Genomic DNA, 27,423 nt, shown 5'->3' on the forward strand with positions numbered 1-27,423 from the left:
ACATCATCCCTCTAGGGACAGGCAGGGAAGGCAAAGGTTAGAGTGAGCATAGGATTTTCATCTCAAGCTCTCAGACCATCTGTGGGTCAGGGGAAAATGAAGCACTGGGACTTGGTAGGGTGAGGTCTCTGTGGGAGGACAGGGTCTGAGCCCAGGCGCATCAGTCACCTTCCCAGGGCAGGTGCCTTAGGGCCCAGCCTGTGTGTGGGATGATCTTGGGGCTGTGCTGAGCCCAAGACCCTCCCAGCAGAGACTGGAGCTGTCTCTGGCTTCCTCGGAAACAGAACCCTCCCTGCCATCTCAGCAGAGCCTGCAGGCCTGAGTCTGCATGTTTCTTGAGCAGAGGAACAGGGACTGAGGACATCCAGAGTGGACTTTATGTAGAAAATCCCTGTTTGCATTTTTCAAAGAAGGAAAACATAAACTATGATTCAGTTTTAATATGAGTAGAAAGAGCTACAAGAAGACAGAGCTCCAAGAGCTAGATAGAGACAATCGTGTCATTCATGAGCACCGCCTGTCTGGAGCTTGTCTAGGAAGACAGGAGGAAGAACTGGTCTCAGCCCCTCATTCTTTCTTGTTTCTCAAGTTCAAATGGAGCTCAGATCAAGGGTCAGGATCAGAAATAATAGCAGCATGCTGAAAGGTAAGGCTCTGCCCATCGCAGGCCCCCCAAGATGTGACATAGCTTTGCCTGTTGCTAGGGAGTCATGTTGAGAGGCCTGAGTAGGAAGCTCGCAGGAAGCAAAAAACATGGGATCTTTCTCAGATTCCCTGCTGTAATGAAGCCATGGGTAGACAGGGCAGAAAATGGGTGTAGCACAGTGGGGAGGCAGGGGAGGTGGGCAGGAGGGGACCAATGACAACCTGAGTGTGCAGCAGTGGCCTCCGGCTCCACGTGGACAGCTGTCTCTCTCAGCTAAGGCTGACTCCACTTTGCAATCGCCCATCCTTTCTCTCCATGAGGTGGTTGTGAGGACCATGAGGGGTGTCTGTGGAAGACCTTTGTCAGTGACATAGTGCTTCCCACTGCCTGCCTGGCCATCACTGTCCAGACCATGTGGCCTTGGACACAGCTGTGTGAACTCCAGGGTGAAATCCCCCATGAGCTGCACCGAGGTGATGTCTGCTCAGCCTCTGTGAGACCTCCAGGCCCCTCCCTCACCACCACAGCCCAGTCTTCTGCTTTCTACCAGCAGAAATATCCTGAGGGTGCTGGAGGAAGTTCAGAACCTGACTCCCCTCTGCAAAGGTGAGGCGCCTTCTCCTTCCATCCCATGTTCTCCTTCTTACCAGGGGCTAGGACGCAACTCGTGGCCTAGGCCTGACCTGGGAGTGAGGGACCATGGAAAAGGACACATGTGACTAAAGCCCTGGGGCCAGGGATAGGCAGAGCTCTGTGAAGTCAGCAGTGGAGGATTTGGAGTCCATGGGCAGCAGGTGCCCAGCCCTCCTGGCCTCCCAGACCCGCTGCTCATGGCTGCAGCTTGCACCTCCTGTCTCCTTTCTTGAGTGTCTTGAAGCCCTGGTGAGAGCAGCTTTCATCAGCCCTTAAGACCCCCGATGTGAGGAGTAAAAACCAGTGCCTGCCAGAGCCCAGCAGCCACGTGAGGAGTGTGTGAGAGATGCTTCTCCAGCCCGCGTGACCTCATAGACTTCCCCGGTCCTCTGGCCTCCACACTGTCTGCAGGTCCCGTTGGGTGCTGTCATCCCTGGATGCCTCTTGGACAGAAGAGCCTCTGCTTTCCCTAGAACACCTTCAACCTGGCCACGTATGCTTTCCCCCTTGACAGGCCCCCAGTCCTGTGGTCTCGCTTCTACCTGCCTCCACCCAACTCTAGCCTGACTGGTCCTCACAGTGACAGGATGGCACACCCACTGGGTACTGTCCCTCAGAGCTTGTCTCCACACAACAGCCGGCCATTGCCTTCTCCGGTCCCAGTGATCCTGGGCCTCCATTGCTCCAGTGACCCTATCTCAAACCTCTCCTGGTGGCAAGAGGTTGCCGGAGCCAGGTGCATCTCTGCCTTTGTGACAGTGACAATCCCAGCTGCAGCGTATTTCTCTGGGGAGACCGCACACACAGGCAGATGAGGTGGTTGCCCTACTTTCCTCAACCCTGATTTCCAGGAGACACACATCACCAAGACAGCAGGGATGAAGATGTGGAAGGAGAAGGAGAGAAGCGGTCAGACAGGCCCTGGTGTTCTCTGAGAAATACGATGAAGACAGTGGGTGATGAGGGGCCACCACAGTCCCACAACCTTTCAGGAGCACAACAGCCCAGCTAGAGCCACTGGCTGGTCCTCAGCAGCTGTCTGATGCCACTGCCTTGGGGGACCATTTACAGGTAGCTGGCTATTCTAGGGCCACCCCTCTCTGCACAGTGAGTCCCTGAGGCTATGGCCTGGGTTTCTAGGAAGGCTTCATCCCCCAAATCACACTCTGTTTCATTCAATGAATCCTCTAATTTTTTTCCAGTTCAGACTCTAAAGTACCTGCAGAGCCTTCCCAGGCCTGGCCCTGGCCCCACATGTAGCCCAACCCCAACCTTTGACTCCAACCTGGCCCTGGACTCTGGCACAGAGTTCTCTCTCCCAAATCTACTCTACTCTTCCCTATCCTGGGTTAGGGGCGGTGGAGTACCTTGCCCTACATCCCAGGAGAAGCCACAGTCTCTCATCCTCACTGAAAATCAACATCTGGAATGGCCTTTGCTCAAGCCACTACAGTGGAGCCATGTTTTCCCCTCTCTAAACCTCTCGGGTGGTCTTTAGACATCCCACTCCCCACCTTCCTCAGACAGTCCGCTTCCCAGAGCCCAAATTCAGCTCCATCCTTCTCGGGGATGCCATCAAGCTGAACACAGGAGCAACAGCAGCAGTCAAAGGAATTTCACCAAAGACGCACAGCTGTGCAGCCCTCCCTGCAGAGTCCAGGCACTGGCACCTGATGCAGCCTCAGGGGGAAGTCCCAGAGAGGTGGCAGCATCAGGAAGATGTCTTTCCCTCCAAGCCTTCTGAATTTTCCAGGGAGAGAAACAAGGATGTGCAGAAGATGGGGTCCAGGAGCTCTGAAATGTTCTCTGGGGAGGGCTCCGTAAGCTTCAAACTAGAACAGGGGAAGAGTCAGGATGGAGGGCTGGAGAGGGTCCCAGAAGATCCAAGGGGAAGCTTAGGAAGGACATTAGTGACGGTTCTGCAGAATGACGATGAGAAGTCAGAAGGGGACTTCAGCAGGCCCTGAAGTATTAGCAAGTTTCTCATTCAGGGGCCCAAACTAGAAGCATCTGGAAAGCAACCTGCAAGTCCATTTGGGCGGGAAGGTGAGGAGGTCAGTGAAGGTGTGGTTCCCATGAGTGTGCCTCTCTCCTGGCTCACTGCCAGCCATGCTGCTCCCAAGCCTTACAGTCACGGCAGACCCAGAAACCCAGCATCCGGGAGGGCTCAGAAATCTCATGTGGATGCCTCACAGCAGCTGTATTTCCTCCATCCCTATACCTAACAGATGCTGGAAGCCCATATTAAAAGGTTTCAAGCAATGCACAGGTGGGGTCCAAGCCGCCAGTCCCTGGAGCCCCTAATTCTTCAGGCAGGTGAGGCTCAACCCCCACCCCCCCACACTCCATGTTTCCCTCCTTGGCTATCTGCCAATCTGGGGCTGACTCCTTCACAGCCCAGGTTGCCAAATTTCTGGGAGAACAGCCTTAGAAACTAGAACAAGAGAAAGGCCAGAATGGAGGGCTCCTAGTCTAGGAGGGAAAGAATGACAAAAATGTCAGTCCCCACCCTAGACAGTCCTCTTCTTGTCCCCTCACCTATGAGAGGGACCCTACCTGGTGACAATCGCAGGTGCTCAGTTGCTCCTCGGACTGGACAGGAGGTCAGGTGGCCTTCTCAGTTCCTCACATGCAGCCCTGCAGGGGGAATTTGGAGAGCCAGCCTAGAGCTGCATCTGAGTCCAGCAATGGCCAGGAACCAGCTATGGGAGGAGACTGAAACCCGTGTGGTGGCAGAGCTGTGCTGGAGTTCAGCCCAGGGTCCTGATCTGCAAGGGATGAAGACACCATGAAGCCAGTGGAGGCCAAGGAGGAGAAACTCTCTCCCTGGGAGGTTACCTCGGGATCCAGTGTGATCACAATTGCCCAAAGTGTTCATATGAATCTGAGGAGTATGGGGTCTGTAGAGACCAGCAAGTCTCCAACTCTCTAGAACTTCTGTTGCTTTGGTTCCAGGAAAGCAATGCCAGAAAGCACAGCTTGTTCCTAAGTGTGAGCTCACAGTGGAGGCAAGAGTCAGGGAAGTAGCCTCCAGGCTGTGCCTCTGGCATCCTCCTCCAGGACTGTGCCAGGATTTGGCTCACTCTGGCCTCCTTGGTTTCCACTACCTTGACCTTTATGCAGCTGTAGGAGATGGTCTGCAGGGGCCTCACAGGGCTGAATTCCTCTTGGGCTCGTGAAGCCACCAGCCTGTGGCTTCAAAGTCTGCTACAGAGACCTGCTCCCATGGAAGTGAGGGACCAACGTGGGACAGCTGGAACTTACGGGACCAAAAGGGAAGGCCCCACAGAAGAGTCAGACCAAGGTGCTTGGCCCTACTGATGGCAGTTCCCCTGGCAGGAGGCCCAGACCAAGGGAGTTGGGACATAGGTGTGCAGGACTCAGGACAGCCCCTGCCAGAGAACAGAGGGGCACCTCCAGAAAGCCACTTCTAGAAACACATCAGTCATAACCTGGAGTCTCTTAACCCCAAGAAAAAAGGCACAGAGCAGAAAGGTCCCCTGCAAAAAGGCAGGCCCTGCTCAGCCACTGCCCAGAGCCAGGGCCCAGACACAGGAAGACTGTGCACACTAGGGCTGCTGAAGCCCAGGCAGCCATCACCCTTGCTGGACAAATCCTGGAGGATGAATTGAGGCCTTGGCATGGATGTGGTCCTTCACTGTTAAATTGGCTCAAAAGGAACTCCAAGCCCAGGCAGATGGGTGTTCTTGCTACCATAGAGCCCATCCCATCCAGAACAAAAGAGAAACCTCAGAGAGATGGCCTGCAGTCACCAAGACACCCCCATGGGCCACAGCTATTCTGTTAAAAGGAGGATCAGGGACAGCGACAGCAATTGTGCTTTGCTGCCAGGGAGGCTGTTTGCCTGGCCAGCGCCTGACAGCCTAGGCCATGGGTGGCAAATGTCCCAGGCCACCTTCACCATTATACAGAACACTGCTCCAAAGCTGATGCACATCTGGGCAACCCGATCATGATTCTAATGCCTTTCCTGGTGGGAAAAGTTTTCTCCCAGACAATATTGGTCTGTCCTGTGCAGAGAAAATCTGTTTTGTCTCAGGTTAGCACGTCCTCTTTGTGCTCAAAGCTTATTCTTACCAATTCATGTTTTCTTTCCAAATATATCTCTTTTTCCTGAGGAGAAATGGTAGCTTCCAACTGTGCTGTGCTGGGGCTTAGGGAAAGGGTCAGCATCCCCTTTTCATTCTGGAAGTGCGGCTTCCAGAAGCTCCAGGGCATGGAAGAGGCTGACAGGGTGTCACAGACGCACCCTACCCCAGGTTCACTCACGGCACCTGGTTTCTAAGTGAGTCATGACAGAGAGCCTTCTGGACATATCAGGACACAAGCCCTAAGGGACCAACCCAGGGATTTGGCTTACCCTGGCCTCTTTGGTTTTCACTACCCTGACCTTTGTGCAGCTGTAGGGCATGGTCTGCAGGGACCTCACAGGGCTGAATTTCTCTTGGGCTCAGGAAGGTCCCAGCCAAGCAGCCTCACAGTCCTCAAATAACCTTGGAAGTTTGGGGTGTGTCCTGTGCTGGCCCTGGTTCAGAAGTGGGAGAAACCGTGCCCTCTGAAACTCAAGGTGGGAACAGAGGAGGCTGCCATGGACCCTTCTCTGCCTGCTGAGGTCTGGGATGGACATGCACCCCACCAACCCTCTTGGCTCAGCCTTGATGACACCACAGCGTCCCCTCCAGCCTCTCTTACGTCACTCTCCAGGACAGGACTTTTCACCCTGCAGTGGAGGGGCACCCAGGGACTGATACCCACCCTGTGCAGAAGCCATCTGAACAGGCCCAAGGGCTGTCAGGGTGGGGTGTAGGAGAAGAATCAGGGAAGATGAAGCCAGGGCCAAGGCCAGCGGCAGAAGCAGGAAAGAAATGGGCCCAAGGCCCCCCATCCCTGCAGATAGAGGGTGGAGGTGGGGCTCCTCTCTCCCAGAGCAACCCCAGGCCTCCCGCTGTGGTCCCCTGTCCCGGCTGCTGTGGCTGCTTTTCCTCAGCACAGAGGCCACCACAGAGGGCTAGTGCCTCACTCCTGAAGGTTCACTTCCTCAGGGAGGATCCACAGCCACCCGCCTGGGCTTGGGAGCCTTGGAGAGGATGCAGGGCGAGGGGAGACAGTTGTCACCAGGGTCCTGTGGCCTGGTGACCATTCCAGGTGTGTGGGGCCAGCAGGGGATGAGTTCTCGAGGAACCTATAGGTGCATGTGGCCTTTTCCTTCTGGATTCTCTAGAAGCCCGTAATAGATCCTTGGGGCATACTCTCTTGTCTGCTTCAGACGTAGGAAATGCCAGAGGCAATCAGTGAGGGAAATGTCGGTCATTTCAAAGACCCCAGCGAAAGCCAGCCTGGAAATGAGGCATAAATGAAAGACAAATTAGAAAGAAAGATTTCTCATCTCCATTTTTAAGTATATGCTAAGAAAAACACATTAGGGCTTATTATATAAAAGGCTACACTTCAGAAAATCTTGGATATGTGACCGAAATCCCATTGTCTAAAACAATTGATATAAGTTGTAGCATAGTTAGGAGCACTAAATGTAAATGTTCAGGAAGATCTCTTCAAGGACATTCAATTTTATTCTTTGAGCATGGATTGGGATGTCAATTTGTTGACACATTTAGCAGATTAGTATAGAATTTTGTTTACTTGTTTAAGTTGCACTCTCTCTCTCTCGCTCGCTCTCTCTATATGTGTATGTGTATATACATATACACATACACATATATCTCTTTCTGACTATCCTTGGAACTTAGAAGAATGGCTAAGAACTGTAACTTGTGGTGACCAGTGCAGTAAGCAGCATAGCATCAGGTTACAATGTAATTGAATCAGTTGATCTTCCACAATAATTTAGGAGACAGACCATTTCATTTGAATATTAAAGGATAGGTAACTTCAAAAAGACCTATTATTTATTTCTAAGTTATTTTCTTTACATACCCTCTACTCTAGCTGAGATGGTAAGAGCTATTTATTTATTTATTTATTCACCTCTTACTGTATTTATTATTATTATTATTATTATTATTATTATTATTATACTTTAAGTTCTGGGGTACATGTGCAGAATGTGCAGGTTTGTTACATAGGGTATACACGTGCCATGGTGGTTTGCTGCATCCATCACCCCATCCTCTACATTAGGTATTTCTCCTAATGCTATCCCTCCCCTCTCCCCCAAATCCCTGCTATTCTTCCTCTAGCCCCTGACTTACAAATCAAAACCACATTGAGATACCATCTCACACCAGTTAGAATGGTGATCATTAAAAAATCTGGAGACAACAGATGCTGGAGAGGATGTGGAGAAATAGGAACACTTTTACATTGTTGGTGGGAGTGTAAATTAGTTCAACCATTGTGGAAGACAGGGTGGCAATTCCTCAAGGATCTGGAAATAGAAATTCCATTTGACCCAGCAGTCCCATTGCTGACTATATTTTTAATGCCAAGTCACTGAGATTGAGTCCTCTTAATTAAATCATGTCGATACTACCCATGGTTCCGTGTTGTCGGAGCTGAGTCCTGAGCTGCATTATTTCAGCTGCCTGAGAGTGTGAGTCACTGCAAACTTTCAGTGAAAAGGGCCATCACTGTGCTTTTGAAGGCTCATGTAGACTTAGGCACTGATAGCATCTCTTTGGCTTTTGCAAAGTTTGGTTCTTCAACTCCAAATGCACCTTCTCCTCTACAGAAAGAACTAGTAAATATTGACACTATGAATCTCAGCACCATTTTGACCCTGTTTACCCCCAAGTTTATCTTCTCTAGGAAGCTAAAACAGTGAATAAGTTATTGACAAATTATGTTACTGCATCAATATAAGGATTGAAAAAAATAGAAGAGCTTCCTATAATTTTTGTAACAAGAACTTTTTCTTGCTCTCTGCCTCTTCTTGCCCTAGTTCTTATTTTTACTCTGCTTCAAGAACCACCTACTGATAAGGATAATGACCACACCACTGGAAGAAGGGTAAACAGCATGTGGCTTCATTCTAGAACTCTTTGATGTTTCTTGAAATAAGTTTGTTCTGATATGAACTAATAGTCAACGTGTCAAATGGGCCTGCTATCACACAGATGATCTCAACTGCTAACTGTACCTCTAAGAGCCAAGTTATGATGTGGATTCTCTGATCATCTCTAAAAATAAAGCATTCAAGAGACAAACATTGTTTTCCACTTATCTTCCTGGAACAGAATTTTCACCAACACCTACTGATCCACACTATACTTATCCTTACTCCCACTTTATAGTTAAAACAAAAGCAGATCTAAGACTTCTGTTTCTGGGAAGATAAACAGACTTTCAACCTTATTCATCTTGCTAAGTCTAAATAAAATCCCTGAAAATTGTATATAAATAAAGCATAAGAAAAATCTGAAAGGTAGAAAGAAGACAGACCACCTATGATTGGCATCCTAGAAATAACATAATAGCTGTTCCTCTCAGTTTTTTTTTTCTTTACATGTCCAGACTTAGAGCTGAAGAAACTGGCATCCTCTAAACACAAACAGGTGCAGACGAAAATGTTCCAATAAAAGCCTGCCCTGTCTAGATGAAAGTTGAGGACAAAGATAGTCCAGCAGTACAGAAAACTTCTAGATAATAACCATTCTACTCCAACCAAACACTACAGTAAGAAGTGTGACTCTACATCCACCCAGCATAGCACAGATTGGGTAGAAAGCCTAGCCTGCAACTTTCACAAGTATACAACAGAGACACACACACACACGAGCATTCCCATACACCAATAAAAGACTTGGAGAGAGCCAAATCAAAAATAAACTGCCATTCACAATTGCTACAAAGAGAATAAAATACCTAGGAATACAACTAACAAAGGATGTAAAGGACCTCTTCAAGGCAAACTGCAAACCACTGCTCAAGGAAATAAGAAAGGACACAAACAGATGGAGAAACATTCCATGCTCACGGTTAGGAAGGATCAGTATGGTGAAAATGGTCATACTGCCCAAAGTAATTTACAGATTCAACACTATCCCCATCAAGCAACCTGTGACCCTCTTCACAGAACTGGAAAAAATCACCTTAAACTTCATATGGAACCAAAAGAGAGCCCACATAGCCAAGACAATACTAAGCAAAAAGAATAAAGCTGGAGGCATCATGCTACCTGACTTCAAACTATGCTACAAGTCTACAGTAATCAAAACAGCATGGTACTGGTACAAAAACAGAGATATAGACCAACGGAACAGAACAGACACCTCAGAAGTAATGCCACACATCTACAACCAGCTGCTCTTTGACAACCTGACAAAAACAAGCAATAGGGAAAGCATTCCCTATTTAATAAATGGTGTTGGGAAAACTGGCTAGCCATATGCAGAAAGCTGAAATTGGACCCTTCCTTAACACCTTATAAAAAAAATTAACTCCAGGTGGATTAAAGATTTAAACATAAGATCTAACATCATAAAAAGCCTAGAAGAAAACTGAGGCAATACCATTTAGGACATAGGCATAGACAAGATCTTCATGACTGAAACACCAAAAGCAATGGCAACAAAAGCCAAAATAGAAAAAATGGGATCTAATTAAACTTAAGAGCTTCTGCACAGCAAAAGAAACTATTATTAGAATGAACCAGCAACCAAAGAATGGGAAAAACGGACAAAGGGCTAATATCCAGAATCTACACAGAACTTAAACAAATTTACAAGAAAAAAACAACCCCATTAAAAAGTGGGTGAAGGATATGAACAGACCCTTTTCAAAAGAAGACATTTATGCAGCTAACAAATATATGAAATGATCTTTGGAAAAAGGCAAGGGAAGTAGGGGGGGAAACTATCAACCAAATATTGCATAACTGGTAAAACTGTCCTTCAAGAATGGATAATTTGAAACATCTCCAGATACAGAAACGCTATTGAAAACATGCAAATTAATCCACAATAAAATACCATTCCACATCTACCAGGATGCTTATAAGTTAAAATACAATAACAATAATAAATACAATAAGAATTATAGAAGATGTAGAGAACTGGAACCCCTGTACATTGCTAGTAGGAATGTCAAATGTTGCAACCACTGTGGAAATCAATACGTGGTTGCAAAGAAAGTCATGCATAGGATTACTACAGAAACTAACAATTCCACTCATAGAAATATACTTAAAAGGATTTTAAACAGGAACTCAAACAAATGCTTATGTATGCTCATAAGAGCATTATTAAAAATAGCCGAAGGTAAGAAACACTCATAAACAGATGAATTAATAAATGAAATATGGTATAAAGAAACAGTGAAATATTATTCGGCCAAAAAAGAAAAGAAATCTGATCAAAGCTACAACATGAGTAAGCCTTAAAAACATTATGCTAATAGAAATAAGCCAGACTCAGACAAATATTGTATGTTTATACATATAGGAAAAACCTGAAATAGGCAAATTCATAGTGACAGAAGGTAATTTAGAGGTCTCCAAGGGATGGGGATAAGGATAGGGAGTTACTGCTTAATGGGTAGAGATGACATTTGGGGCAATTTTTCTAAAGTTTCAGAAGTAATAGTCATTATTGCACAACAATGCAAATGTATCTAATACCAGTGAAATGTTCATTTATCTCCAAAAAGCAATGTGTACCAAAAGACACAGTCAACAGCACTATAGGTAAATCCAGAGAGAATTTAAGAAATGTTAAAGTTGTCCGGAAATGGTAGTAAAAATGAAAAGGAGGAAAAAAGTAGAAAGAATAAACAGAAAATAAAATAAAAATGGCAGAAGTAAGTCTTAACACCACAACAATGATTTACAAGTGGGTTTAAAAACATAATTCAGCTATATGAAGCTCAACTAAGGAAAAATCACTTCCAATGTAATGATTCAGGTAGCTTAAAAGCTAAAAAAAGAAAAAATATGTATACAAACATTAATCAAAAGAAATCAGGAGTGACTATATTAAATCAGATAAAGAAAACATGCAATTGATGAAAATTGTCAGAGACATAGAGTGGCAATACGCAATTATGAAAAAGATCAGTCCACTAAAATGTATAACATTCATAATTCTGTATGCATTAAATAACATAGCTATTACATATATAAGGCAAAAATAATAATAAACCTGAAAAAAGAGTCAATGCCACTAAATTGGAAACTTCAACATTCAACAACTGAAAGAAAAAGTAGACAGAAAATTAGCAAGATACAGAAAAACTCAACAACACTCTCAACCAACCATATTTAATTAATATACACAGAAAACATTCTATCTTACAACAGCAGAATACACATTATTTTCAAGTGCCCGTGAAACATACACTAAGATACACAACATCCAGAGCCATACAGCAAACCTACCAAAAACTTAAAAAAGAGCTTATCTTTCAACTGCAAAAAACTTAATGTAGAAAATAATAGAAATACAAAAGAAAAATCTCTAAACACTTGGTGTAGAAGTTACCTTCTATGGCAAAAAGAAACTTATGGATGTAATTAGCCTAATGATATTGAGATGATAATATTTTTACTTATTATATAGGTGAAGCATAAATGTAACTACAGGTGTTGTTATAAAAAGGGAGCAGAGAGAGAGTTAACTCTGTAAGAAGAACAATGTAACAACAGGAGCAAAGTCTGAAGTTATGTGGCCATAAATACATGCCAGCAGACACCAAAAAAGTGTATGAAGAAAGGAAAAAATTCTTCCATGGAAACTTCAGGTCTGCTCACATGTTGAATTTAGTCCCAAAGACAGTTCGGATTTCTGGACTCCAGCATTATAAGATAATACATTTCTGTGGTAAGCTACTAAGATTTGGAATTTTTTGCAGCAAGAAACAGAAACTAATATACAAGAAAATGTAAACAAATGAAAAACACTCTAAGTAAGCTATGAGTGAAAGAGCAAGTCTCAAGAAAAATTTTAACAATGCATTGAATGAAAATAAAAATACAGCATAAAATTTGTGAGACAAAACTAAAGCAGTGCTGAGATGGAAAATGATAGCATTGCATGCATGCAATGGGAAGAAAAGTCTCAAGTCAACAATCTAAGGCTCCACCTCAAGAACCTAGAAAAAATAGGTCAAAATTTTTTTGTCTAGATTTTGATTAGATTTATCTAATGTAGGCAGAATAATGGAAATAATGAATATAAAGGGCAGAAATCAGTTAAATTAAAAACAGAAAAACAGTAACAAAAATAAATAAAGCAAAAAGCTGGTTCCTTGAAAATGTCAATAAAATTAACAAAACTGTAGCAAAATTGACAAGAAAGAAAATGGGACACACAAATTTACAAGACTAAGAATGAAGTGAGAAAACACTACAGAATGCGTAGACATCAAAATTATGATAGAAAATGCTGCAATCTACTCTAAACACATAAATTTGGCAACTTAGATAAAATGGGCAAATTTCTTAAAAAACACAAATTGTCACATCTCATCCAATTTGAAATTTAAATAGATATTTTAAGCATTCTTACAATTATTAAATAATTTGAATTGAAAATAAACTGTCAATAAAGAAATCTCCAGACCCATATTGCCTTATTGGAGAATTGTATGAAATGTTCAGAAACAGTTAACACCATTTTGTACTATCACTTCCCTAAAATGGAATAGAATGGGGTATATTACAATTCATTTTATGGAGCTAGTATTTAAAATCAGAAAAAAACACAAAAGAAACAAAAAGCCCTACAAACGAATATCTCTCATGACTATAGTTCCCAATTATGGTTAATAAAATATTAGCAAGTGAAATTCAGTATTATATATAAAGAATAATACTGTACTATGACCAAGTGGGTTTTCGTTCCAGGGATACACAGGTAATTCTATATTTATATGTCATCCATGTCATCCACAAATGACTAAAAAAAAAAAAATATATATCAACCAATGCAGAATAAACATTTGAAAACATTTAACACCAATTTATAGGAAAAATTCTCAACAAATTAAGTATGAAGGAGAACTTCCTCAACTTAAGAAGGTGTGCTATGGACTAGATTATGTCTCCCCAAAATTTAAATATTGAACTCTTTATCTCCAGTGTGACTGTATGTGAAGATGGAACTTTTATGTGGTAATTAAGGTTAAGTGAGGTCGTACAAGTGGTTCTACTTGGGTAGGACTAGTGTTCTTCCAAGAAAATACACCACAGAGAGCTTCCTTGCTTTCTCTTCACACGCATGCTCCATGGAAAGGCCTTATGAGGATGTGGCAGCAAGATGGCTGTTTGCCAACCAGGAAGAGAGCCCTCCCCAGATTCCAGGCATGCTGCCATTCTGTTCTCAGACTTTCAGCCTCCACAGCTGTAAAAATAAGAATCTGTTGTTGAACTTGCTCAGCTTATGACATTTTCTTCTGGTAGCTCAAGCTGACTAGTACAAAGAGCACTGAGAAAAATAATACAGCTAACATTATAGTTAGTCGTGAAAGACTAAGTGCTTTCCTTTTAAGATTGTGAGCAAGGTAAGAATGTCCAGTCTCACCCTTTTAACATCGTGCTGGAAGTTCTAGCAAGTGCGGTAAAACAAGAAAAGAAAACAAAAGGACTATAGATCGAAATGGTAGAAATAAAACTGTGCCCCTTTGCAGAATTATAAGATTTCTGAGGAAGAAAATTACAATAAATCTACAAAAATGTTTTAAATTATTGAGTTCAGCAAAGTTGAAGTTTTGTTTTTGTTTTTTCATGGCTCCTGTTTTGTTGCCTTGTAGCATCCGGAGCATCTGACTGTCCCGGGGTCTAATAACTTAAGGTGTCGAGAACAGGTCAGGGCAAGGGGCTGCAGAGGAGGGGCTGGGCCCAGTGGCTACGAAATACACCCCCGCCCTGCAACAAGCAGCCCGGAGGAGCCCAGCCCGGGCTGGTGTGGGAGGGGGCGGGCAGGGGGTCTGGGGAAGAGGGCACCCCACCCACCTCGGAGAGACAGAGCCACGGGCAGCACCACCAATGGAAACGGCAGAGACAGGACAAAGAGCCAGGAGGACACACGGAGGGGATGGGGGGAAAAGGGGATGGGGGGATGGGGGCATCAGGGAGAAAAAGGCAGGTGGGGCCGGCCAAGGCACGGAGCCCCCGCTGGGCTGGGCTGGGCTGGGCAGGGCAGGGCACGGCAGGGCCACCAGGGGCCCCAGGTCCGGAAGCCAGGCCCAGCCGAGGTCCTGAGCCACAGGACGCAGCAGCGCGTCTCGCGCGTGTGGGGGTCTCTGAAGCGCAGCCTCTGTTCGGGCCGGCGCTTCTCCAGGTAGGTCAGCTGCTCGCTGTGGATGGCTCCTCGGCGCTTCTGGCGGAGGAGCGGGATGGCGTCCCCGTATTTCGTCCCACGCTCGAGGAGGGCCAGCGCCACCAGGACTGGAGCCCGGCCCGGGCCCCAGCGCAGCGCACAGCCGCGCAGCCGCCGGGGCTCGCGGAGCGCGGCCCTGCCCAGACTCAGCCGTCTCAGCCCGTCTCCCACGACCTCGCCGGGCGGGGGCGCCCCACCGCCAAACGGCCGGTCCGCAACCGCGGCGAGTCCTCCTCCAGCGGCGCTGCGTCCTGGGCCGCTTCGCGCACGCGCACCGCGGTGGGGGCCCCACATTCTTCAGGTCCTCAGTGAGGGCGCTGAGGGGGGCGCTGGGGGGGGGGGGTTGTGGGTGATGAGGAAGCGCGTGTGTTTGTGGCTCACCTCCGCTGGGGCCGGGCAGTTTATCCGAGCCGGGGCGCCTCCCAACGCCGGCCACACAGGGCAGAAAGGGGCTGCAGAGAAGGCTGGGGACACAGACCCGACAAGTCCCCGCGGCCCCCCAAAATAAGGAGAACGAGATCCCTGTGCTTGTCCAAGAGAAAGAGATCTTTTAAAAAACCCGCCCCACACCCCGCAAATATTGTGCAAATAACTTGGGCGTGGGGGAGGAAGCTGCCTGGAGTTTGGATAATCAAAAAAGAAAATCCAACTCTTAAAAAAGCAAAGGAACAAAACAGCCCCCCAAAGTGCTGTGGGCAACTCCAAACTCCTGTTTCTCAGAGCTGGATATCATAAAGGGGCAAAACGTAAAAAGAACTACCAAAAAAGCTCAGCAAAGAAAACTTAAAAACCCAAAGTAAATCCAGCCACCAAGCAGTGTCCAGAGCTGGATCCCACGCTGGGGGCGCCCTCTCCAAGTCCTGCCTTAGTCCTGGGTGGGCTAAAGCATGGACGCTAGTACTAGGTGAGAAGGTCTCCCCCACGCCTGAGGAGCCCTGGTTTCAGCCCTCACAGCTTCATGAATTGCATAGCCTGTTGCCTTTGACTAGGGGCCTGCGTGGCCTCCTTAGCTCTAGGGGCCCCTTTGGGCTCTTGATTCTCCCTGAAGGAGGGATGCATTTCTCTCCCACTCTTCCTGTACCCACATCTGGGGGAAGCTGAGGACGGAGAAACAGCCACAGCTCTCTTCCAGGACTGTCCTCTCTGCCCCAAGCTTTGAGGAAGAGCATCCCCTCCCTCCTTTCCCTGGCCACTGCAAAAAAAAAAAAAAAAAAGTTTTTTTTTTAAACCCCTTCTGTTGAATGGTTGCAAACACAAACTTGAGTTCTAATAAAGAATTGCATTTCAAAAAAAAAAAAAAAAAAAAAAAACTATAGCATACCCATAAATGAAATACCACCAAGAAGTAAAAATGAATGAAGTATTGATACACACAACTATGTGAATGAATCTCAAAAAAAAATTCTGAATGAAATAAGTCAAACAACAACAAGAAGAAAGGTTACACTGTGTAGTTCATTTATACAAAATTCTAGGAAACATAAACTAATAGATAAGACCAGGAAGTCAATCAGTGGTTTATTTGGGATGGGAGAGTCAGTATCCATTTTAGGGGAGCAAACATACACCAAAACCTATTAAATGGCACATTTTAAACATGTAAAGTTTATTTTGTATCGATTTTTTCTTAATATAGCAGTTAACAAAAAGATAATAAGATTAGCAATAAGATAATAATAATAAAACATTCTTAAAATGATATCAACAGAGAAATGTAAAGATCCTAGTGGCTTTGAAGGGTCGAGTACAAGGGAAGTGGGTGTGCCTATGAAAGGGTGGAATGAGAGGTCCTCATGATGTCGCAAATGTTCTGCGCCTTTACTATGTCAGTGGCATTCTGCTGGTGGGGATACTGCACTACAGGTTGTCAAGTTTTTCACATTGGGGAAGCTGCATAGGAGTAAAAGGATCTCTCCATATTGCTTCTTTCAACTAGATGTGATTCAATAATTCCCTCAATATAAACACTTTAATTTAAAAAAAATCCAGCTTCAGTTATGTAAGATGCATAAGTCCTAGAGATCTAATATAATAGCATGAGGACTATAGTTAATAATACTGTGCTGTATGCTTAAAATTTTCTGAGAGTGGATGCTAAGTGTTTTCACCACACAGAGAAACAGTAACTATATGAAGAGATGGATATGTTGATCAGTTTGACTGTAGTGATGAACTCACTAGGAATATGTCAGGGTCCTCCAGAGAACCAATAGTGTAGTGTGAATATGAGGAGATTTATTATAGAAATTGGCTTACATAATTATGGGGGCCAAGGAGTGCCACAATATGCTCTCTGCTACTTGGAGACCCAGGAAAGCTGTTGTGTAATTCAACCAAAGCTTTCTTTAAAAAAAAATAATAATAATTATATAGATATGTATTTTTAAAATTTATTTATTTTACTTTAAGTGCATACTATATCTGGCATTCCTCCCCATGTTATCCCTCCCCACCCTCCCCTTCTCCCCACCCCCCACTGTCTCTTCCCTACCACCCCCAGCTGCCCCAAGTGTGTGAAGCTCTTCTCCCTGAGTCTACGTGTTCTCGTTCAACACCCACTTATGAGTGAGAACATATGGTGTTTGGCTTTCTGTTCTTGTGTCAGTTTGCTGAGAATGATGGTTTCCTCAACCCAAGCTTTCTAATTGTTGGGGGAAAATCTGGGAGTCAATCATACACCAAGCTGGGGGCCAATGCTAAGGGTAATTTGCAGCCTGGCTACTGTGCATGCCCCTCATGGAGACCTGTCCCATTTTGAAAAAATTTTGATTTTCTAACTCTGCATTCACTCTCTTTTCTCCTCCCTGGCTCCTGGATTTATTCATAGGGATTGAACTGCAGAGGCAAGAAGCAGCAGTTCTTTGGCGATCAGTGAGATCTATTGAAATTCTAAAACTTCAAGGGAGTTTGAGTGGGCCAACCCTCACACACTCACTATACGCTCACACCTGCTTGCACCTGTACACTCTTCCTGGCCTGTTGCTGGGTCAGCTAACCAAACTTCACCTCTGGGCAGGCCTCACTGGTACCATCCCTATCCCTGGTCTCAGACCTTCTGGCCTGGGTGGGCCTGACCTCACTGGGCCACACCCTCCACCCTAGGCCTGAGGTTAGAGCAGGGGCCTCCATCTGGAGGGCTAATCTGAGTCCTCACAGCTTGAGCCTGCGCCAGTGGTCTCTGATTCTGGTTGTGGCCAGGGGGGTCCACCTCTTGTCACTGTCTGGCTGGCTGTGTCGTCACTGCACTCTGAGAGTCAGTCCTCACTGCAGTCCCCACTGTTCCCTGCCTCCTAGTCTGGGAGCCTTCTCTCTGTCAGAACCATCTGCAGCCACAGGGAGAAAACGTGTGAAGGTGTGGGGAAAAGACGGTAAACTTCTGTCCTAACTGCTGTTCTAGTACCTGCCTAAAGTCACTGGAGCCCAAATTACTTCATACATTTTAAAACCAATTTTGAGCTAGCCGAGTAATTATTGTAATGCATTGTTCAATTAGTCAGGAGGGCTGGGTCCTCCTTTCCCCCCAAAAAGACAAAAACAAGAACCTCAAACACTACAAAGTGTATCTTCATAACTATCTGTTGTTTCCTGCAGACGATCAGCTGTCACTGAATTCTCAACTTTATTTTGTTGTGTTGCTAAGACTAATTTTCTTTGTCTTTTTTTTTTCTTTCCTTCTTTCTTTTTCTTTCTTTTTTTCTTTTTTTGTGAGACAGTCTCACTCTGTTTCCCAGGAAGGGGTACAGTGGTACAATCTCAGCTCACTGCAACCTCCGCCTCCTGTGTTCAAGCAATTCTCCTGCCTCAGCCTCCCAAGTACCTGGGACTATAGGCACCCACCACCACGGACCTGGCTAATTTTTGCATTTTTAGTAGAGAAAGGGTTTCATTATATTGGTCAGGCTGGTCTGGAACTCCTGACCTTGTGATCCACCGGACTTGGCCTCTCAATGTGCTGGAATTACAGGCATGAGCCACCGTCCTGGGCAAGACTAATTTTCTAATTAAGGCACATGTGTGACGCCAAGCAGGCTTGCCTGACTTTGTGGAAGTCTCTGGTCCTGCTTTGTCTAACAATCTTGAATGTGCTGGACAAGCAACTGTCAGAAGTGACAGCTGACAGGATTGTGGAATAGGCATGTGGGGAGCCAGTGAACTCAATCCTACCTCTGCAGGAAGGGTCCAGCCCACCAGGACCCCTGCCTGCATGCCGGAATCTGGCCCTTCCTCCCCAACCTGGTGCAGCTCTGACACCCCAGGGAGAAGGCTGCAGAGAGAGCGCTGGTGGCTCCTGTCCTGCTCTGCCAGGGAGGCTGCCCAGGAGACAGTAGCAGGCTCAGTGGTGGGTGCTCCAGGTTCTGGGCCAGGTGGAAGCTGGGACTGCAGGGAGCAAGGGTGAGGAAGGTGGTGGTGCTCGTGTAAGTGTACAGGTGCACACGTGTGTGTGTGTGTGTGTGTGTGTGTGTGTGTGTGTGTGTGTGTGCAGGTGTTGGTTTCTCTGCATTTACTCTCGCATGCTAACTTTCAACCTCCCCAAACAAAAACTGTAACTCTCTGCAAAGTGATATACCTGGGGGTCTTCACTAAAGATGCAGGCTCAGACCCGGCCTCCTCGCCTGGGCTCCAGGTGCAAATGGGGAGGGGCAGTGCTGAGATGCTGGGGGAGTTCACTTAGAGAGGCTGGGCTGGTGGAGAGGGAATGTTCTCACATTTTAAACAGCGAGGGAGGACACTTCACACTGAACTTCCTTCCTGGGCTTCCTCTTGTTTTTCCTGTGGCTCACACACATCTCACAGACTATGCCTTTAGGAATTAAGACATCCCTCAGGTCCTTAAACTATCAATGCTGCTGTGTGTGCACATGTGTGCATGTTTGTACACAAGTGAGTGTGTGCTTGTGAAAGTGTTCATGTGCATGCATGTGTGTGTGACCTGTGCCTAGGTGCTGGTTTCTTCTTTACCCTTTATGCTCCCATGCTAATTTTCCACCTCCAAAAATAAAAACTGTAACTCTCTGCAAAGTGATAGACCCGGTCATTGTATAAGCTATGTCTTTATTTTTCTTTTGCTAATTATGTGTTTTAGAAACATCTAATGACCACCTAGAATCTGCCTAAAATGGTGCTAGGTAGTGGTAATTAAGTCATACACAGTACATTCACTCAACATGTTTTTTACAATCTTGTTGGGGAGCCATACATATATATATATATATATATATATATATATACACAATACAAATATAAATGAGCATTTCCAATTATAAATGCTCATTTATATTTGTATTATATATGTTTCTTTGATGAAGAGAACCAGGTGCTGAGCAAAAGAGAGGATTACAGGGCAGATCTAAATTAGTCTATGGGAAGAAGTTGGTCAGGGAAAGCCCTTTCTGAAGAAGTAATATCTTACCCACTGAGTTAGCCAACATTGAATAAATATTTATTAAGCATTCACTGCTCTTGGTGTTGTGTTGCAGGCACAACATTAAACTAAAAGCACAAAATTACGTGTCCTCATGGACTTGCATTTTAATTAGGAGAGACAGATAATAAACCAAATAGATAAGTCATTTATGACACATAGCAGATGGTGGCCAGTGCTAAAGAGATTGTGATATGTTTATCAATGTTATCATTTCTTGTTCTTCCATTATTAAAAAAAATCCCTCATTTGTAGTGTTTGTCAATTTCTGTGGTGTAAATGTCCCTACTGTGGTCAAACTGAAACTGCCAACATATATTAAAAGAAAAAAACTCAGAGTCTAAAATTTTCAGAAAATGCTAACAATTACCTCTTGTGCGGTGGTGGGAGCTGGCTTCAGCACTCCACTAGAGAGAACAGACAGTGACTAGGGAGGGCAATAGAAATTTTGGATACTTTGACTAGCATTTTCACATTTTCCCCTCACCCCAGGTGCTTAAACATGTTAGTATTCTCTGATTTTATGATTTCAACTTTTCTAGACTCCACATATAAGTGAGATCATACAGTATCTGCCTTTCTGTGCCTGGCCTATTTCACTTTGTAAAATATTCCCTAGGTTCATTCATGTTGTAGCAAATGTCAGCATGTCTTTCTCTTTTAAGAAAAACTATTGCATATGCTGTGTATAGAGGCCACATGTTTTCATCCACTCATTCTCTGAGAAACACTTAGACTGTTCCTTCATCTTGGCTACTGTGAATAGTGCTTCAATGGTCATTGGGGGCAGATGTCTATTTGACAGACTAATTTCATTTCTTTTAGAGACATACACAGTAGTGACATGCTGGATCTAATGATTATTCTATTTTTAATTTTTTGAAAAACTTTCACACTGCTTTATATAATGATTGTATTAATTTCCATTCCCACCAACAGTGTCTGAAGTTTCCCTCTTTTCACATGGTTCCTCACACTTGCTACCTTTTGTCTTTTTCATCACAGCCACTCTAACAGGTGTGAGGTTATATTCTACTTTGACTTTCATTTGTATTTTTCTGATGATTAGTGATGTTTAGCGATTTTTCATGTATTTGGTGTCATTTTATGTTTTCATTTGAGAAATAAAACTGCAAATTTAATGAGGTGGTCAGGGAAAGCATCACTGCACAGGTAAGAGGTGAGCCACAATTGGAAGGAGATAAAGGAGCAAGTCCTGAGGGCACCTGAGGAAAATGTGTTCTGGGCGTTCTCAAGCAGATGTGACCTCCAGCACCACACACTGTAAAGCCACTTTCCCTTGAAAGTGTGATGGGTATAGTGACTTGCTTTTAACCAAATGGATGTGGCAAAAGCCATGGGATGTCCCTTTTATGATTAGGTTAAAATAGATTTGACATTTTTCTTTCTAGCAGACTCTCTCACTTTCACACTTTGGTAAAGAAAATTTACACATTGGAAAGGTCCTGTGACAAGTAATGGAGAGGAGTCTCTGGCCAACACTCAGTAAGGACATGAAGCCCTAAGCCCTACATTCAGCCCACAAGGAACTGAGTCCTGCCCACAACAACATGAGCCTGAAAGTATATCCTTCCCCAACTGGGCCTTCAAATGAGCCCCAACATGTTGGGACTTTGACTGCAGGCTTGGGAGAGACCCTGAGTCAGAGAGTCAAAGTAAACCATTCTCAGGTTCCTTACCTGGGGAAGCTGTGAGTTAAGAAATGTGTGCAATGTGAAGCTGCTACATTTGCTGTGATTTCTCACTGGTGATAGGAAGGCATGCACAGTCTGCAGAAAGAGCAAAGGCAAAGACCCCAAGGCATGACTGTGCTGGTTACTTTAGCATGGTTGGAGCAGAGCAATGGAGAGAAGAGAGAGAAGGGATGAGATGGGAGAGGGAACCAAGCTGACATTTGAGAGTAGTCAAAGCATCCAGGGAATTGTGAGGGAAAGGGGCACAAGGCATGTGCTTTCTTCTCCTCACACCATTTATGCCTCTAGTCCTGAGCTCCAGGGCTGGGAGGGGAGAGTTAGGATCCCCTGTGCATTCCGCACTGTGAGACTGGAAGACTGGAATCAGCAGTCAAGTGCCGCAGAGCCAGACCCAAGCCTGTGCTGACAGGCTCGACATCTTGAATCCATGGATGGGGATGGCCTTCACAGTGGAGGAAGCAGACCGACTGTAGAGCACAATGCCTGCACTGCTGCCTCAGCTGCTCTGGTCACCAGCCGTGTGACTCTGGTCAAATGGCTGTCTCTGTGAAGCACAGACGACCCCACAGTAAATGTGAACAGCAATGCCAGCCTTCTTCCGCATTTCTTAAGAGGATCAAATGGAATTGATGCAAACATATTTAAGCACTCCAAAGGGCTAAAACATTCTAAAATCTTCTCATTTTCAAGTCCCAGGACCCTGAAATCCAAACATGAAAGTCTCCTTGGGCTGCCCAAAGCAGAGAAGACATTTCTGAAAAGTATCTGGGTTGAGGGAGAAGCTGGGTGTCGCTGGGGGCTCTCCGCATGAGGCAGTTGGCTCATGAGGTTCTGTGTGTGAATTCATACTCAACAGCTGCTTTTAGATTCCACTGAGGATGGAGCCGGAGAGAACAGATTGAAATGACAGCAAGTAAAGTGTCGGTGAAACAACCACAAGAAGGCAGGGGACCTGGGAGAGACCAGCAGGAGCACTCCTAAGAGGGAGAAAGCAACTTTCTTTGAAGCAGAGAAAGAGGTAAAAAATAGCCAAATGCCACGTCTTAGCCAAGGATTCCTGAAGCAAGAGAAGAAAACAAAAGGAAGAATTTAGTTTTTTAAGGCTCATTTTAATTTGATTATATTTTGCTATCGATTTAATGACAATTTATGGATTACTTTTATGGATTATCAGAATTAACTCAAGTTGGAGAGAAAGATGCAGTTGGAATGGGGTTTTGAAAAGTGTTCACTTCCAAGGGCAGGGAAGGTGCGAGCCTTGTCTGACAGGCATATTCTGTGACATCCTGAGAGCAGGAGAGTGCCTTCCCTCCACAAACTCTCTCTGTGCTACATAAGCCTTTCCTGGGAGCTGGGCAGCAGGTGGGGAGCTCTCCCTAAACTTCTCCACAGTGTTTCTATGGAAACCATCAGCTCTCTGGCAGATTCCCTAATGGCCTGGGGGGTCATTAGAGCCTCTCAATATTGTGTTTTCTACAAACCTTACATCCCTCTCCCTGGAAGGAGGGGCCCATGGATGATTTTCCAGGTGGTGCTTTTCCCTACTGTAAAGTGGAAGCTGCACCTCAGCAGCCTCGCTCTGCACATGCTAGGCTCTGCCAGAATTTTGAGAAATGGTTTGCAGAGATCCCCTAACCCAAACCCAGGGATGACAGAGTTAGTTTCCAGCCTACTCCAGAGGACAATGCACTCAAAGCAAGAACGCCAGTGAGGAACCCAGCCTGGAGGCCAGAGAAATGTACTATCAGGGGCAGACTGGATAACAAGATCAAGAATCTGAGCTGCATATTGTACTGTAGAGACTCTGCATGGTTTACAAGAGAGCAGAAGTAGCCGATGAAAACACTCTTAGGTTTAAGCAATTCAGGAGGCGAGTGGAAGAGAAATCAAAGAAAAGGTTGTAGATTATATTGGTGTGATGATGAGTGGGGTGCCCAAGATTGTGACTCAGATATCTTACAGTATGACAATTTTGTGACTGCCCCAAATCAAATGAAATAGACTGAAGTCAGTTCATACCTTGTGCAGGGTTCAACTCTCATCCAAATAACCTTGGAATGAAAACAACAACAAAAAATTATCAACCAAAAGAGCAGGCACTAGAAACCTGGCTTTACCCTCTCTCACTGAAAACCAAAACTAGTGATTATCTAGTCACAAGCGATTACCAGAAATATCTCAGAATACAAAACTGAGGCTATGCCCATCCCTGAGACAACAGAGAGGTAAAATCTCTCAAGCAGAGAGTGGCAGAAGAGACCTCTAGACAGGTTGCTGCTCCCACAGGCTGACAGGCATTGCATAGAACGGTCCCCTGGACTCACAGTTTCTGCACTGGAAAAAATGGAATCCAGCTGGTAGCCAGCTTCCTCACCTTCTTGGGTTCCTATGCAGGAAAGCCACTCCTTTCTCAACCTGCAGGAAGCACCCTCAATGCCTGTAGGGCGAGAATTTCTGATGGCAGCTAGAGAAGAACAGCAGGCGTGGGCTATCACCACCAGGGCAGAGCTCTCTGGCTGCTCCTCATCTCGCCCACAGGCCAGAGAGGCTGGCAGTGGCCCTGTACCGCAGGAGACACACCGCCAGGGTGGGCGCTTTCAGCAGGAAGCCCTGGCCAGCCTCCCCCCACTGCCCAGAAATCCCCTAGGGGACCGCCCCTCTCCATCTGGAAAAGGCTATGCTGAGCCTCAGCAAGCCTGGGCTTCGGGCTCCATCTAGTGCTGAGAGGAAGGCAGCAGTCTTGGTGTGAGGGAGCTTAAAAATCAGGACCCCTAGACAGACATACTACAGCAAAATCAACACAAATCGGACAGGGAAGACCGAAAGAGACAACAAAGGCCAATGAAATATCCAGTGCAAATACACAGACGCACATCTGTAAGAAATCAGAATAGACATGAAACGGACAAGGCAAGGTGTCAGCGACAGCCTAACTAGGTGGTGATACGCGAGCTCTTAAAGTATCAGAAAAGCTATTAAAAAAACTCGGCAAGCTCCAAGACAATACATAAAGCAAATGAAGCAATTTGTCAGAGAAATTTAAGGAAGAGATTACAATAATAATAATATTCAGCAGCAATTGTGGAGCTAAGAAAGACACTGGATAGGGCTGGGTACGGTGGCTCATGCCTGTGATACCAGCACTTTGGGAGGCCGAGGCGGGAGGATCTCGAGGTCAAGAGATTAAGACCAACCTGGTCAACATGGTGAAACTCTGTCTCTACTAAAAATGCAAAATTAGCTGGGCTTGGTGGCATGTGCCTGTAGTCCCGGCTACTCGGGAGGCTGAGGCAGGAGAATTGTCTGAACCAGGGAGGTGGAGGTTGCAGTGAGCCAAGATTGTGCCACTGCACTCCAGCCTGGTACCTGGCAACAGACCGAGGTTCTATCTCAAAAAAAAAAAAAAAAAAAAAAAAAAAAGGAAGACACTGGGCAAACTGAAAAATGCGTTATAGGGTCAACCGCATAACTGGTCAAGCAGAAGAATCAGTGAACTTAAAGGCACCCTATGTGACAATACACAGAGGATTAAAAAGAATGAAAAGGAGTGAGAAATGTTTATGAGATTTAGAGAATAGCCTCAAAAAGGCCAATCTAGGAGTCATTGGCCTTTAAAGGGGCTGAAGAAATGGCAAAGCTTAAAAAGCTGATTCAAAGAAATAGTAACAGAAAACTTCCCAAACTAGAGAAACATAAGCAGCCAGGTACAGGAAGGTCAACATCATCAAACAGATTAAGCCCAAATAAGACTACACTAAGATAAAGAATAATAAAACTACCCCCTTAGCACAGTGAGCAGCTCTGTGCAAACCTACCCACAAAGGCCTAGCAGCTGAGACACTGAAAGAGAAGGCTGACAAATTCAGTTTCTCAGAAAGAAATGTTTAATACAAACTTGACAAAAGAAGTAATGTCTCAGGCAGTCACAGAATGGTGGATCCCTGGACCCAGCCTCCAGAATTATCCTCTGTATAGCAAACTTTCAGTGCGCAACATGTGTGGCTAGCCATGCTTCAGACTTTCTTACTGAAATGCATAATCACGGAGGAGGTTACAAAAAAACCTTTAAGAGAGTCATTTATGCTACAGGCAGTGTTTTTCTAGAGGGGGTACCTATGCTAAAGGCAGTGTTTCTTTGGAGGGATATCTATGCTACAGGAAGTTTTTCTAGGAGATAATTATGCTACGGGAAGAGTTTTTCTGGGGGTATTTATGTTATAGGCAGTGTTTCTCTAGAGGGGGTATCTATGCTATGGGAAGAGTTTTTCTGGGGGTATTTATGCTACAGGAGAAATTTTTCTTGGGGGTGTTTATGTGACAGGCAGTGTTTCTCTCAGGAGGGTGTCTATGCTACCAGCAGTGTTTCTTTTGGAAGGTCATCTCTGCTGCAGGCATTGCTTGAAGACATTTGTGGGGAACACCTGGGTTTGCCAGAGTCAAACATTGGTCATCACATTGGTTTTATTTATCACTTTCCATTGCACATCAGGTAACCAAGGAAGGGCTCTCTCAACAAGGGAAACCTAAGCAGATAGCAGAAATAAAATGAGGCCAGGTCTACACCTGTAATCCCAGCACTTTGGGAGGCCAAAGCAGGTGGATCATTTGAGGTCAGGAGTTCAAGACAAACCTGACCAACATGGCAAAACCTTGTCTCTACTAAAAAAAATACAAACTGTAAGCCAGGCCTGGTGGCATACTCTTGTAATCAGGAAGCTGAGAAGAGAAATTGCTTGAACCCAGGAAGTGAATATTGCAGTGAGCTGAGATCAGGCCATTGTACTCCAGCTTGGGCAACAGAGTGAGATTTTGTCTCAGTAAATTAGTAAATAAATAAATAATAAAAATAAAATGAGAATGAGGGTGAGCTTTGCAGATACCTGGGAGAAGAGAGTCCCAGGCAGAAAGGACCATAAAGTACAAAAGCCCTGATATGTTTTGTCTTGTTGCTTCATAACGGATTGATGGGTGGGAAATGGGAGAGACACAGGTGCACAGTGAAAACACAGGTGTGGGACTGTGCAGGCATAAACTCTGCTAGTTACATGAGCATGCACCTCCCAGATCCCAGCAGGCAGGGCTCAGCAGACAGCCTCTTCAGTGACCGCATGAAGACGCATTTCCTAAGAGCTTATCTGCTCACTAGTTCCTTCCGAACAGAGTCTGAAGAAAGGCAGGGTTTCCCCTCCCTGGAGGCTGCATGATCAAGATCCTCCCTAACTGGAGGACCAGAACTCAGCTGCCTCATCCCTAGCAGGCTCACTCTCCTAACATTTCTGGTGTGCTTCCTGGAGCCTGAAGGTGCAAGACCTGGGGCCTTGGGCAGGGTCCTGCTCTGCAGACTGAAGCAGGCTCAGCCCTCCTTCTCTGGTCTTCTCCACTCAGCTCTGCACCAACCCCTCCCCATGCTTAAGAAGGTAGGGACCTGCTTCCCTCAAGCAGGCAAGGGCATTTGAGAGGTGGTGTTGCATTATATACAGTCCAAGCACACCTCAGGAGAGCAGCCGGGAACTGTAAGGAGAAGAGAAGTGGGTTTTTGTCCTGGCATTTTTGTTGACATGTGAGCATGGAGTTAGCTCAGAGAGTGAGGAGCATGTGGAGCAGCAATGCTGGCTGAACCAGTGGGGATTCCAAGTGCTGGCCTGTGGTCACCTCCCTGGGGACCAGCTCCCACACATGTAAGAAGACTGCAGGGTTTGTGGCAAAGGCTTTGCT

General features: G+C 45.5%; 1 long non-coding RNA gene and 1 pseudogene across 1 annotated transcript; both read right to left on the reverse strand.

Moving 5' to 3' along the window:
- Positions 1-13,078: 13,078 nt before the first annotated feature.
- On the reverse strand, positions 13,079-14,865 carry LOC120363089 (protein tyrosine phosphatase type IVA 3 pseudogene; annotated as a pseudogene).
- A 4,908-nt stretch (positions 14,866-19,773) lies between these two features.
- LOC141580299 (uncharacterized) lies at positions 19,774-24,300 on the reverse strand. Its single transcript, XR_012512493.1, has 3 exons — positions 24,083-24,300; positions 23,728-23,759; positions 19,774-22,765 (listed from the first exon to the last, which is right to left on the reverse strand). It is a non-coding gene; the product is annotated as an uncharacterized LOC141580299 (long non-coding RNA).
- Between the last annotated feature and the right edge of the window lie 3,123 nt (positions 24,301-27,423).

The sequence above is a fragment of the Saimiri boliviensis genome, chromosome 11, assembly GCF_048565385.1.
Source record: "Saimiri boliviensis isolate mSaiBol1 chromosome 11, mSaiBol1.pri, whole genome shotgun sequence".
Taxonomy (NCBI): Eukaryota; Metazoa; Chordata; class Mammalia; order Primates; family Cebidae; genus Saimiri; species Saimiri boliviensis.